The sequence below is a fragment of the Vulpes vulpes genome, chromosome 5, assembly GCF_048418805.1.
Source record: "Vulpes vulpes isolate BD-2025 chromosome 5, VulVul3, whole genome shotgun sequence".
NCBI lineage: Eukaryota > Metazoa > Chordata > Mammalia > Carnivora > Canidae > Vulpes > Vulpes vulpes.
The window spans coordinates 79,558,184-79,573,045 of NC_132784.1; the positions used below are offsets into that span (position 1 = coordinate 79,558,184).

General features: G+C 40.2%; 1 protein-coding gene and 1 long non-coding RNA gene across 4 annotated transcripts in view; one reads left to right on the top strand and one right to left on the bottom strand.

Moving 5' to 3' along the window:
• LOC140599053 (uncharacterized) lies at window positions 1-12,743 on the bottom strand. 3 transcript variants are annotated; one of them, XR_012001724.1, is made up of 3 exons: window positions 12,665-12,743; window positions 9,802-12,256; window positions 1-9,595 (listed from the first exon to the last, which is right to left on the bottom strand). It is a non-coding gene; the product is annotated as an uncharacterized lncRNA (long non-coding RNA). The 3 variants fall into 3 exon arrangements; XR_012001726.1 differs by having other exon boundaries at window positions 1-8,832; window positions 9,708-12,256; XR_012001725.1 differs by lacking the exon at window positions 12,665-12,743 and adding an exon at window positions 12,477-12,611.
• ARL14EP (ARF like GTPase 14 effector protein) overlaps window positions 12,708-14,862 on the top strand; it is a 19,001-nt gene continuing 16,846 nt past the window's right edge. The window contains exon 1 of the mRNA XM_026012834.2: window positions 12,708-12,962. The gene's annotated coding sequence lies outside the window, so the exon portion shown is untranslated. The remainder of the gene's footprint in view (window positions 12,963-14,862) is intronic.

Genomic DNA, 14,862 nt, shown 5'->3' on the forward strand with positions numbered 1-14,862 from the left:
AACGGTAATAAAAATATTTTATTAATTGAGCAGAGGAGGAAAAAAAAGCAACATAGAACAAATGAGCCAAACAGAGTGGAGTAGTCAGTATATACCCAAATAGATCAGTAATGTTAATTACAAAAAGAATCTATACTTTAATAGAAAAACAAAGATTGTCAGACAGAAAAAAAAATTACAATATGCTCTTTACAACTATCACACTTTCAATTATAGGAAGTTCTTTAAATACTGCCTCTCCGGACACTTGACGGGATGAGCACTGGGTGTTTTTCTGTATGTTGGTAAATTGAACACCAATAAAAATTAATTTAAAAAAAATAAAAAAATAAATACTGCCTCTCCTCTCCACTCTTCTTCCTTTTCCTCTGAAACTCTCATTATGTTAAACATATGCTTACCCCATAAGTTTATCCTCTATGTCTTAACTTTGTTTTCCCTAGTTTTCATTTTATTCATCTTTGCTGCAATTTGGTTTTCTCAACTCTTTCTTCCAGTTCAATAATTCTCATTTTTACCATGACCTATCATTTAACCCTCCCATCAAAATTTTAATTTCAATAATTTCATTTCTAAGAGTTGTCAATTATTTTTCAAATTCACATATTCTTATACAAATATCCTATTCTTTACTTTTGATTTTTACTCCTCCTTTCATCAATTGAATACTGTGAAGCATAGTTCCTGTATAGTATCCCCCAGATTGTTATATTTCCTTAAAGATCTAATTTTCTCCTCGACCATGTCTAATTATTCTCTCATGGTGAATTATTTTCTTCCATGATTTATAACTTTTAGTCACTAACTCTTTTTTGAGAGTCCCTTATTGCTCTGGATTCTTGGAAATATTGCAACAAAAGGGTTTACTGCTACTGGACATCCTAGGATTTCACTGGTGTGAAAGATGAGCATTCATAATAAAATCCAAGAAGAATGTCAAATGAGACTTCACATCTGTATATGGAAAAACCTTGGAGCTTTGATTTATCAAGGAAACTCTTATTAGTTTTTAGCTTTAGTGTTTAGTTGTTCCCAATTCCCTGTTCACTGAAAGAGAGCATTCCAAGGTCTTGCCTTTATGCAGGGACCTCAGTTCTAACTTTCTGTCTCACAGCAGCCAAAACCTTTTCTTCTGTCCCTAGGGAATCTTTGGCTTTAGGTCCTAGGTACTATAATTCAGTCAACAGCTCCCCTCCCCCAAGATATCAGAGCATCAGGTGGTAAGTTTATTGCTCTAGTTTTAACTTTCCTTTTCTTGAACCCCTTCCTTTTCTTGAAGTGACATCATCTTACAAATAAGTTTGGGGTTTTTAAAAATCCACAATTTCTTTTTGGTTATTAGGAATAAATATCTCAATATTTGCTTTGACTCAGCCCACTAGGCTCCCAGAAGTACCAGCATGATTTCTACAGCATGCTTTCTCCTCTCTCTGTCTCTACTCCTGAATTTGTTCAGGTCAGCTTGCTCTTGTGCCACCTCAGATCCAGAAACTTCATTAACTTATGCAAAATTTCCAATCTTATCTATATTTTTAAATAAATTTTCTAAGGAAGAAAGAGAACCTCATTATAGTGTGCATTGCTAGCTAGGCTTTATTATATTGTTTTGTTTGGGGTTCCCAGTATTTCTTTCCTAGTGTATAAAAATACAATTAACTTTCTATATTGATCTTTTGAGCCTTTGCTTAACTCATTAATTTTTGTAGTGATTTTATAGAATCTGTAGGATTTCCTACATGGGTAAACACATTGTCTGAAAATAGTTTTACCTCTTTCTTTCCAATTTGTATGTCTTTTTATTTTTCTTCCTTTATTGCACTGGTTACAATCTCTAGTACAGTGATGAATAGAATGGTAAGCACTCTACCACCAAAGTAACTTATCAGTTTCTCCTGCTTTCTTATGTCTTCTAGATTTTCAAGGTCGGAGTCAAGCATTAGTTCATTATTTGCTTTATTAAGCCCTCTAAATAATCTTTGAGAGCTCTCTCACCCATGTAGGTTTCTGGTGCAAAGCATCACGCAGCCATCCACTCTGAATATAAGAGAGCAGAGAAGCAGCATTCTCCTAAGAAATATCTTCCCTAATACTCACCAGTTTATTTTGATCCTTTTATATTTGTAAGTGAGGGTTTCTTCTTTTCTTATTAATAGCCATGAAACTAATGTTTGGTTATTTCTTTTGAAAATCTGAATATGGTTAGTATCACATTTCATTTTTAAAAAAATCTAATAGCTATCTCTTTACATTTTAGTCCAGATTTCTGAAGTAATATCCTTTAAAGTGCTGTTACATCAGCATCCTTGATTCATTTGTACAAATGTCCTTCAACTGCAATTGACACAGTAAAATTTTAAGTGGATCAACGTGATGGTCTGTCTTTACTCCTGAGTCAACTAGAAAGCTGAAGACTGAGAAGAATACCTCAAAACCATACTAATTGTTACCCTTATCAAAAATGATCTTTCACCTTAGCTGACCTCTCATTTAGTTTCAATCCTTTACTCATATTCAGTCAGTCTGCAATCCCATATTGAATAATGACTATCCCATACTTTCTTCTAAAGTTCCTACTCAAGGCTTTCTGTTAAATCAAGAGAATCAAGCCCATCAAGCATGATGTCTCTCAAAATTCTGCTTCCATTCACACATATCTCCACTTACTTTCTTTTAAGCTCAGAAGTTCAATGTTCCAATTCCTGGAGATGAACTCCTCCATCTGTAAGTTTTATCTAATTCCCTCCCTTCTTTGTCAGTCCTTTTCTCCAATATCCTTTCCTGGATACCTTCAACCCCTCCACTGGCTTCTTTCCCAAAGCTGGTAAACATCCTCAATTGTCTCTTCCTGAAAATAAAAAAGTCTCTTTTTTTCTCAGAGTCTTCATCTAACTAACGTCTGATCTCTTTCTTCTCACCGTAAACATTTGAAAGTATTATTTATTCTTCTTGGATGTACTTTCCAATCATTTTTCAACCACATGTAGTCTGGCTTCTACCCAATCATTTTATTAATATTGTTTCTTTTGAGCAACAATAAACTCCGGGCTGTCAAACTCAATGGATAGTTTTCAATATATATTTCACAGGAACTCTCTGCTGCAAATGACACTGTAGATTGTTCCCTCCTTCCTATTTCCTTCTTACTAAATTTCCCTATTTCCTTTTTCTCCCATAGCGACCATACTCTCAGGGTTCTCTAGTCTTTGTTAGTCACTTCTGTGTCTCCTATGTAGTATTTCCCAAGAGAATGCTGGCCTCTATCCAGTACTCATCTTAAACAGCATACTTTCCTTGTTAGACATCATGTAATATCTTTATTTAATTGAAACTTAATGAACCATGAATCCCAATCTTCAGCAATAGACTTTTAAAACTCAGACATTAACTTGCAGCTGGACATTGTCTTGTGGTCATCCCATCTGTGAATAGTATATAGCAGGGTGATTGATTTAGAGATTAGTACCAAGCAGGTCTCTGCTTATAAAGGATTACCTATACTGGCAAGTTATTAGATGGCAATTTCATATGGTTCAGCCTCGTTCTCAGACTCTAGGGTTCTTTTTTTCCTCTATCTGTAAAATGGAGGAAAGTGTGATCCATATTGCACAGAGAATTGTTGTGAAGATTAAATAAGGTAACACATGCAAAACCCTCAGCGTCCCATTTAATGTATAAGTGCTCAATACATATAGCTAGTTTTACCAAACTCACCAAGCCCTATTTCCAAGTTCATATATCATGAACTTATTTTCTCTATATCATCACTATTTATTTACTCACTCATTTATTGGCTTAGCAAATTTTATTGTATAATCATGTGTTCCAGGTACTAAGATGGAAATTACCTCATTTAATTAATTTGGAAATTCATGATGAACAAAGTAGACATAGCCCCTGCTCTAGTGGTACTTTCAGAATGGAGAGGAAGACAGACTATTACAAAGCAATTAAATAAAAAGTCATAACCCTAGGATTTGCTCTGCTTACAGACAGAATATATTTTTCCATGTCCCATCCCCTTCCTGCAGGGTCCTACGTGAGGGAACAGCATCTGATATGCCCAGAGAGAAGAGAAATGTTGAAGAAACTCCTGGCAGAGTAAGCCATCTAAACCACAGAGCTGACTATGTCATTGTGCAAACTACTCTATGGCTCTTCATTGCCTTTAGGGTAAAGTTAAATTCCTTAAAATGGCAGATTACCCACTTCTTCTGCTAGCACTCTCTCTTTCATTATATGTTTTAACAATACTGAACTACTTATATTTCTTTATACAGGTCATATGCTTTTTAATGTTTCTATGTCTTTGCTCCTGCAGCCCCCAAAATGTCCTTCACTCTCCCTCTTTGCCTTGGTAACTCTTTATACCAGCTAGAATTCTTGTGGCTGCAAAGGAAAGAAAGTCAACTCACATTAGTATAAGAAAAAAGAGAAACTTCTACAGATACTGGAGTGTCTCATGAAACAGAACAGGGAAGTAGCTGCACATATACTGTGGGCAACAAGAGAACCAGAGGCTTGAATGCTGGGAGGATGCATTATCTCCAGAGCTGCGTATGCCTCAACCTCTGTGTGTCAATGTAATGTCAAGGTTATTATGGTTGTTTTCCTCTAAAAGGCAGAAAACAAAACAGTTGATGATTTTCCAATTTCACTGGGTCTTCTGTTGAAAAATCCTATGCAGAGACACCAACTGGCCCAGCATGTTTCCAGTGTCCACTTGTGAACCAAAGTTTTTTTAGCCTAGGAATACAGTGTAAGAGTTCAATGAATGGCTGCTTCCAACATAACCATGTAGATACGGGAGGGAAGATTAAAAAATACATTGAATAGCATACAGTCCTACTGATCCTTTATGACTTAGCTCAGGTGGCCCTCCTCCAGGAATCACTCCACATCCCCTTAGCTTACGTTCCATGCACTCAGTACAGTCTAATACTATTAAATTTTTCAATGATATGTTTCTGTGTCAATCTCTCATGAACTCTGTAAGAATGAGTATTATCACATTCGGTTTTATACCAAACTCTGAAGATACAAAAACAAAGCAATAATGAAAGTGTAAATTTACCGTAGATTTCCAGAAAAATGAGTAGATGATTACTTCTACCGATATGTGGACTTTATTTCTAAAACTCTAGATATAGGGGCGCCTGGGTGGCTCAGTGGTTGAGCATCTGCCTTTGGCCGGGGTCATGATCCCAGGGTCCTGGGAGCAAATCCCACATCAGGCTTCCCACAGGGAGCCTGCTTCTCTGTGTCTCTCATAAATAAATAAAATATTTAAATAAATAAACAAATAAAATAAATGAAACTCTAGATATAAAAAGTCATCATTTCGAATTTTCTCTGGATTCAGTTTACAGTCATCCTCCTACAGAGCAAAATGAAGTGACTAATGAGAGAATTCCGAATCTTGTTATTGTTAGTTTCTCTTAGAAGTAATTATTAAAAGACAACAATGTATTTGATTACATACATTTAAAATCACCTAAGGGCGCCTGGATGGCTCAGTCAGTTAATAGGCTGTCTTCAGCTCAGGTCATGATTTCAGGGTCCTGGGACTGAGCACTGCATCAGCTCCCTGCTCAGAGGGAGGCTGTTTCTCCCTCTCCCTGCCTCATGCTCTTCCTCTAATAAATAAAATCTTTAAAATAAATAAATAAAATCATTTAAGTTACCCAATATTATGGAGAAAAGTATGTGAAAGCCACACGAATAAATTCCTAATATGCTTAAGGACTTTGTAAACCCAGCTCATTTGATGCCTGTTGAACAGTAAGTTAAATAAAACCCTAATTCATTGATAGAGGCATTCTATACCCTCCCCCAAGAGTAGGAAGAGGTGGTATTTTTCTTATCACCACCAAGGAATATATCAAATATGTGCAAAAAAGACTGAGCAAAAGGTAAAACTACGAGGAACTTGGTAAAAATTGGCAAAACAATGTTCTGCTCTCCCTCTGCTGGCTCCTAGGCAGTATTGCTCTTCAAAGATCTGTCCAAAGGCCTAATAAGGGTTCTCATGAAATCCCTAAAAATATTTAAAACTGTTCATATTGCTCATCTAAATAAGCCCTTTCTCAGGCCAAAATATCACCACCAAACCCATCTGTACCCTACCTATCTCATTAATAATAGCTAATATAGAAAAAGCTAAAACATGTAGACTCTAATGGCTTGACTCCTAATTTTCCAAGAGAGTAATTCAAAAGAAAGTAATTATTTTCTACTTTCCTAAGAATGTGATTCTTACTCATAGATTGTGGTGTGGGCTGATAAATCAGGGGAAACACTGCATTTTGAGTTAGATAACATGGGTATGAATCTTGGCTTTCCCTATTACTTACTGGTTGTGTAACCTTTATTAATTGTCACTTATATATTGGTTGTATAGTATTACTATTTCTGGAGCTGAGTTTTATCAACCTCTAAGTAAAGAAGCTGTGCAACAGAACTGTTGGATCCTTTTTCAGTTCTAATATTTTATGATTCCAAGTGCTGTTAAATCACAAAATTTTAATGATTTATTTCTGCTGCTTCTTTATACCATTTGGGTCATTCTCAGACACAAGCCAAAATGGTTGAAACCATCTCTGTGATCATCAGCTTCCTTCCTTGATGTAGTGCCAAACACACTGTGGACATGCAAATGAATCTTAATTGATACAATAATGGTTATGATGGCAATGAAGAGCCCAGGGATTTTAATTTGAGCCAAATTCTCTCCTGGTTATATGGCTAGTATTTTGAGTAGCAGCTGTGAACAGATCTGCATTTCCTTCCCCATGCCTCCCCCACAACAGTCTGAAATTTTTGCTTCAAATGAGAAAAATCAGAAGCTAAAAATGCAGCTTCAATCTGTACCTCTGTCCAGTTGTTAAACTCCCTATTTTGCATTTCTTTAAATCAATTGACTCTTAAATATTGTTGCAAGGAAGGAGGGTACAAAGTGGTGAGAGGGAAGTCGGGGGATACAGGTTCAAATAACAATGAATAATAACTCAGGTTAATATCCATCTTTCAGAATTAGAACATATATGTCATGAATGACAGAACATATGTGAGCTGATACTCCAGTGTTTCCAGATATAATTGGAAGTTCATAAATAGTAGTAAGAGTAATTATAGTTACCAGTTATTGAGCTTACAGTGTGCTAGGCACTTTGTATATGCATGTGTGTATGTGTATATGATATATACATATATGAGGTGTATATATATACACACACACACACACACATATATGAAGGGTATTGTGATATTGTAATCTATAACAAGAAATTTATATTTGGTCTTGGTCTTCTTCCCTTGCAGGAATGTAAAACCCTTGGAATTTCCTAAGTGGTCAGTGTGATAAAAGTGTCTTTTGTGGTTCATAACAAGCCCCTTACAACCGCACCATAGTTTATGTTAATGAAGAACTATTGAGAAGCCACAAAGGTTGGGAGGGAAATGGGGCTGGAGATTAGGTTAATCACCAGTGGCCAATGATTTAATCAATCTTACCTACTTAATGAAGCCTCCATAAAAACCCAAAAGCACAAGTTTCAGAAAATCTCCCAGGTTGGGGAACACATGCAAGGATCTAGGAAAGTGGTGTGCCCCAGAAAGGGCATGGAAGTTCTCTGTGCCTATTCCTACATATTTTGTCCCATGCATCTCTTACCTGGTGATTCCTGTTACACTTTTCTAATAAACTGGGAATCTATTAAGTAAAATGTTTTCTTGAGTTTTGTGAGCTATTCTAGCAAATCAATAGCACCTAAGAAGGGAATGATGGGAACTTCTGATGTATAGCCAGTGGATCAGAAGCACTTACGATTAGCATCTGAAGTGGGGAAGGGGCAGTCTTGTACAACTGAACTCTTAACCTATGGGGCCTGACACTATCTCCCAGCTGGTGTCACAGAATTGCTCTATCTATTAGTACTGCTGCAGTATTGTGTCCACAGTACTTAAAATTTAGTCACCAACAGAAATCACAGATTTTGGGATGCCTGGGTAGCTCAGTGCTTGAGTGAGTGTCTGCCTTCAGCTCAGGGAATGGTCCCAGAGTCCCAGGATCGAGTCCCACATTGGGCTCCCCCTCAAGAAACCTGCTTCTCTCTCTGCCTATGTCTCTGTCTCTCTGTCTCTCTGTGTCTCTCATGAATAAATAAAAAATCTTAAAAAAAAACACAGATTTTTTTTGTATCAAAGTTGTTACAGATATCTCAAAATATCATTTACAGTCATTACTACTTTGAAATTATGGTAGTTATTAGATTTAACTAGACAATGCCATTTTATGCAGTTTTAAAATATATCTGCAAATTTTTTTTATATTCTTCCCATTGAGAGGTAGGAGCTATGTTCCCACCTCTTGAATCTGTACCAAGCTCAATGAGTTGCATATAAACAACAGAATGAGGTAGAAGTGACAATACATGACTCTAGGGTATAAGTCATAAAAGGCAAAGCAGTTTTCACCTTGATGAAACACAAGCACTGGGAGCTCCGAGCCACCACGTAATAAACCCAGGTACCCGATGGTTACTATGCTGTGGAAGACCAAACTAGCCTAAACAGAGAGACCTGTAAGACAGAAAGAGAGCGAGCAAGCTGGCCAGCCTCCAACAGCTCTTATTTTGATTGGTAGAAACAATATGTGTATTACAAAGTCTCTGTACTCTGCTGATGGGAACACAAACTATTCCTAGTCCTGTGTAAGCATCAGAAATTGCTTGGCCTGAAGCATGGGTGGCCCAGCGGTTGAACATCTGCCTTGGGCTCAGGGCGTGATCCCGGAGTCCAGGGATCCAGTCCCATATAGGGCTCCTTGCATGGAGCCTGCTTCTCCTGGCTCTGCCTCTCTCTGTCTTTCATGAATAAATTTTTAAAATCTTAAAAAAAAAAAAAAAAAAAAAAAAAAAGAAAAGAAAAGAAACTGTTTGGCCTGCTGCTTTTTGGTGTCAACTCTCATGGAGTTTCAGTCTTCCATTGCACAGATCAACACTCAGCCAAAGGACAAGTGGAAAGATACATCTGGGTAGACAGATCTTTCTCTGTGCCACTTCCCCCTCTCTGATGTCTTCTCATTGGCTTCCCTCAGTTCCTTTTCTGTCTCCAGTGAGACTGTTGGTCTTTCTTTAAATTCCCTTCCTGTTCTGCCCTCCAGGCAGTAGGCTGGAGCCATTGTAGGACTTCCCTTACTTGTTGTTCTCTCCTCTCAGGAATCACAATTCTGTATTGCATGTTGTCCCATGTCTGAAAACAGTCACTTCAAATGTCATGCCCAGTTTTCTAGTTGGATCCAGGGGGCGAGCAATTCTGCATAAGCAGAAGTTCAGATATATCTATTAAAACATAAAAAACTGAATTATGCACACCAGATTTCTAGGACTTTGTAAGAGAAAAGGATATAACATACCTTACCAATTTTATATTAATTACATGTTCAAATGTTTTAGATATAATAGATTAAACAAAATATAGTTCTAAGATTAATTTCACTGGTTTCTTTTCACCTTTGTAATATTGCAACTGGAAAATTTATGATTACCTACACTGATTCGCATTATACTTCTAATGACCAGTACTCCTTTACAGCAGCCTCTTGTTTTTTTTTTTTTTTTTTTTAATTTTTATTTATTTATGATAGTCACAGAGAGAGAGAGAGGCAGAGACACAGGCAGAGGGAGAAGCAGGCTCCATGCACCAGGAGCCCGATGTGGGATTCGATCCCGGGTCTCCAGGATCGCGCCCTGGGCCAAAGGCAGGCGCCAAACCGCTGCGCCACCCAGGGATCCCTACAGCAGCCTCTTGTACTAATAAAACCCCTGTTGTCAACTCTCTTCTTCCATGGCTTTTGGGACTCTGCTCTTCCCTAGTTTTCCTGCCACCACACTGTCTGCTCCTCAGAACTCTCTTCTGAGACCTAAAACTATTGTTCTCAAATTTTGGCATACTGCAAGATCACCTAATTGCTTGCCAAAAATGCAGATTCTCAGAGTTTATCTGCACAGATTCTAATGTAATCTGTACATTTTTTATTAAGAAGATTCTCATTTTGTTCTCATCTCTATTTTCCAACTGGTTACTACATGTCTTAGAGATGTCTCAAACTTAACATATCTTTGTTTCTATTTTCCCTAACCCTTTGTCCTCCTAGTTACCTGAGCTAGAACCCTAAAATCATTCTTTCTTCCTCACATCTACATCTAATCAGTTATAAAATCCAACTAAATCTAATTGCTTAACCTCTATCCTCTCTATGCTTCCTTAAATCCTTTACTTCAGGGTTTCTCAATCTTGGCCCTCCTGATATTACAACAGTTCTTTGTCATGAGGGATTATTTTGAGCATTGCAGGATGTTTAGAAGTTTCCCTGTCTTCACCCCAGTATTTATCAGTAGCACCCCTTAGTTTGAACAATCAAAAATGTTTCCAAATATTACCAAATGTCTTGGGGGGGGGGATCACCTCTAACCCCACAGAGCCAATGCCTTCATTGATTGAGGTCCTCACTGTTAATCACTGGCATTAGGGCAAGAGATGCCATCTGACCCTCCTGCCCAGGACTGTATGTCTTCCCTATTTTCCACTCTTCCTATAGTTCTACAGTTTTCCTCAGTATAAAACCTAGTATTTCTAATATGGCATAAAAAGAGTACTATTTGTCCTCTACTTATCTCTCCAGCTTTCCACGGCAAGATACTGAATTCCTTGCAGTTTTCCTTAAGGATGGAAGAAAGTCATAAGAAGTGTTAGAATAAATGTCAAATACACTAGTAGCTTATGACATAAATGCAAAACTCCTGGGATGTTTTAGAGAATATAAAACAATGTAACTATGTGCTTTGTGAAACACAGGCAGAATTGTGTTAAATATACATAGTAAGTTAGTAAACTATAAGGCATGCCAAAGTTAAATTTGGCAAAAATTTGATGGAATAGAGTCATTTATGGTTAAAAAGGGATAGAAAAACGAAGGTATGAATAACTGTGCCATCTCTGGGCTGAAAGCTTTGTCAGCCCTAAATTAGCTACCCATAACACTTCATATAGTCTCATAGGTACGTGCTCTATCCAAGAAATGCAAATAAAATCAGTATCTGTCCACCAAGCTAACGCGTAGGCTCTGGTTGTGGCCAAGCACGTTTCCCTGCATCTCCAACAGAGCAGGTGTGTGCCACTGGCGCAAGGTACTTTCCACTTGTGGACCTCCTTGCTATGACCTCAACTCTAGTCCTCATAAGTATATCATCAGTGGAAGAGGCTGATGCGGCAGACAGAACATATGAATATTGCATATTGAATATTGCATGAATATTACATAACTCGTAACTCAGGTGACATTACCCTTCCCTTTGCTTGCACCCTTTCCTAAGGGTGTCAACTTACTCCAACTATTTCCCTTGCTTCTCACTGGGTATTTAAATTGATTCAATAAACCAGGTTATTCAAGCATCTTAATTTGGTCTGGAAGCTTTCTAATTACCTGCAGGATAGCTTCGCTAGTCGTGCGCTTGGAGGCCGCCAGTGAGCCAAGTTAGTTTTCCATAGCGCAGCTCAAGGCAAGCATCAATCTCTCCCCCTCTGAACGCACCTGCCTTCGCGGCTCTCATTTTGTCTTGTTCGTGCCCTCGGGGTTTCTATTAACGGCATTTATCACATCACATCACACTGTGACCAACTGTTTACTCCTCTGTTCTAGGGCTTGTCTGGGAGTTCTCTCCAAGCAGACATTTCTTAGCAAAGTATCAACCACAAAGTAACAAGAGAATGATTGAATGTGGCCTCCTGCAGACAGAGCTGCAGTCGACTATCCCTAGTGTTTGGCCTTTCTCCCGTTCCTTAGTTCCAAGAGTGACTTGATTTAGCAGAGCAGCAAAACCCTGTGGAACGGAAGCGGTAGAGGAACACAGGCTCACTGCAGAGAAATCACTCGCCAGCGGAGGTGTGGGTGTGCCTCCTCTTCCTCCTCCGTCTCACATTTTTCACTTGGCAGGTGAGAAAAACAGTACTTTTGATGTTGCCCGCCGCCACCTGAAAATCGTTGAAGGCTGGGGCCCTTCGGTCGAAGGGATCACAAACTCTCAAAAGCCTCTAGATGAATAAAATCCACTTTCGGCAGCCCAGGTGGCTCAGCGGTTGAGCATCTGCCTTCAGCCCAGGGCGTGACCCCGGGGTCCTGGAATCGAATCCCGCGTCGGGCTCAAGCATGGAGCCTGCTTCTTCCTCTGTGTCTCTGCCTCTCTCTCTCTCTGGGTCTCTATGAATAAACAAATAAAATCTTTAAAACAACAACAGAGCACCTAAACTGTAGCAGAAAATAGGGAATGCAAGAAACACCGTTTCTCCCCTCAAAATTTACAAGCATCTTCCGGGAGCCTGCATCCTACTCGAAGCAATAAACACAGCTATTTTTGTACTTTATGATAAAAGAGGCGCGCTGAAATAGATTCTTCGCTCGAACAAGAGAAATCACCTACAATTGTGAGACTACAAATAAACATCGGGTCTGTCCTCGGGGTTCTTGTTACTTCTCCGGGGACCAGAGGAGTGGGGCGCAGAAATCTGGCCTCACGCCCAGGCGCAGAGATTTGCGAACACGATCTAAGTCAGCGGAACCTGAGTCTCGTAAGAAGAAAGGGCCTCATGGAGCTCCCAACGCCCTCACCTCGGAGGACAGACGGCAAAGCCGGGAGCAAGCGTCGGAGGCAGCCATTGCTTCCCCCGGACTCTTCCGCCAATCAACGCCGCCCCGCCCCTTCCGCCCGGGAGGCCGGCCAGGCTTGGGTCGCTCTAGGCCGCTCCTGGGCGTCTCTTTATGGTACGGCTGAGGCTCTCTAGCCGGCGCCCGCCGTCCTCTCAGTGGTAGCGCGGGGAAGAGAGGAAAGAGCCGGCGGCCGAGTCGGCTCTCGGCGATTGCGGGTGCAGCCGGAGCCGGAGCTCCGCAGAGGACCGTACGAGCTGAGGTGCAAGGGGCCGGCGGGGAGGAGGCTCTGGGGAGGGCGCGGGTGTGGAGACAGGGCCGTGGGGGAGCACGGGAGCCCGGGGCCGGCTCCAGCGGCTCTCCCAGGAGAGGTGGGACGAGAGGCCTAGACACGTGAGAGGGACTTTGAGCTGTTGGCTGGGGCCTCCTGCAGCTCGCCGCCCCGCGGAGCCCCCCGCCTGCCCCAGCTCCTCGTTGGGCCCCTCGTGTCAGCGCGGCCGGGGTCGCACCTGTGTCCTCCGCGGGTTGTCGCCTCTTCTCCCGAGACCTGGAGCCCCGCAAAGCTATGCCTGATGCTTGTAGTATTTACAAGAGGGTGATTGTGGCCTTGAACCTGGTGCACAGCCTGCATGGCTCCTGTTTCGTTTTATTTATATTTTTATTTATTTATTTATTTATTTATTTATTTATTTATTTATACATTATTTATTTATTTATACATACATACATCATACACACAAACATACATACATACAAACAGGCATCCTCCCAGCCCCAGATGCTTGGGTGAGGCCGATCAGTATTCATTCGTCCATCCCAAGGGCGTGAACCTAGTAAATGATCCCTGGATGTATCTGGTAGCTTGAAACATTGTGAGGTGGCTGTCAGCTAGGGGCGTTATGCGCGTGCCCACCGTGCCCACGTCTGGAGGGAGGGGGAATGATTGCAGCGTCCTGCGGACCTGGTCACCCTGACTTGGAGAGATTCATCCTCCGGGGTGTGAGATTGTGGCACTTTCTGAACATGTATTCAAATACTTTTTTTTTTTTTTTTAACTAGAGAGGCGACAGCTGTAAAAGAGGAACTAGATGTTTCCTTGTCCTCACAGAGCTTAATGTATCATTGCAAAACTAACGACAACAAAACCTGTGTCTCGGTGCTATGAAAAGGGAAGTCCCTGAAGTTCCTCTTTTGCTCACCGGATGCAGAGAATAAAAACCTGCCTTCCAACAGCTGTGAATACAGCAAAAAAGTTGTAATGCACTGTGAAATTGTTCTGCAGACGTAGAGGCAAAAGGACCCATAATAATAGTATTTGGGGCGGGGGGGGGCGGGGGAAGGCACACCAAATACCTGAAGACACTGGTGCTGCCCTGAAGGATACTTTGCAGGTAGCTGTAGTTTGGCCTGGAGTATGTGGCGTTTGAACCAGTTATGGCATTGGTAGGGAGTCCAGACTCTTTTTTTTTTTTTTTTAAAGATTTATTTATTTATTTATGAGAGAGAGAGAGAGAGGCAGAGATGGAGGTATTTTCAGCACAGTGATTCAGAGTTCAGTTTCACAGTCACTTATTCAACAGCTGTAGTGTTAAGTATCCTTTGATAATTTGGGCCACATCCCAAATCAGGTAGAATTAAGAGAGCTTGGCAAAGTCTTCTTGGACTGGAAACGGTCTCTCGGTTGTTGAAATCCCACTTCAGTTCTCCTTGACCTTTAAGGACTAGAGGCCTAGAGACGCATTACGAATTTGGAAGCCTGAAGGGTTTGCTAAATTGTTCCCAAAATGATCTGAAAGTATGCTACACGAAGCATCACAAAATCTAAGGGGAGTACATTAGATAAATCATTAGGGCCTAATTAATAGGGATTCTTCATATATAGTGAAATTAGTTTTTTGGTTTTCTTTTTGTTGTTGTTCTTTTTTTTTCCCTTCCATTAAGCAAGAACTTGAACGCTGTAACAGGCTCTGTGCTAGGCATGATAACTAGAGCTTCAAGTTTCAGTTTCTTCATCTGTAAATGGGGATGATAGTACTTATGTCACTATTGTCAAGATTTAAGGGGCTGACGTTTGTGCTTAGTGCTTTACCTGGCACTTAACTAACTACAGCACTTTAACCAAATATCTTAAATGGCACTATTGACTATTTTGGTTTTAAGTT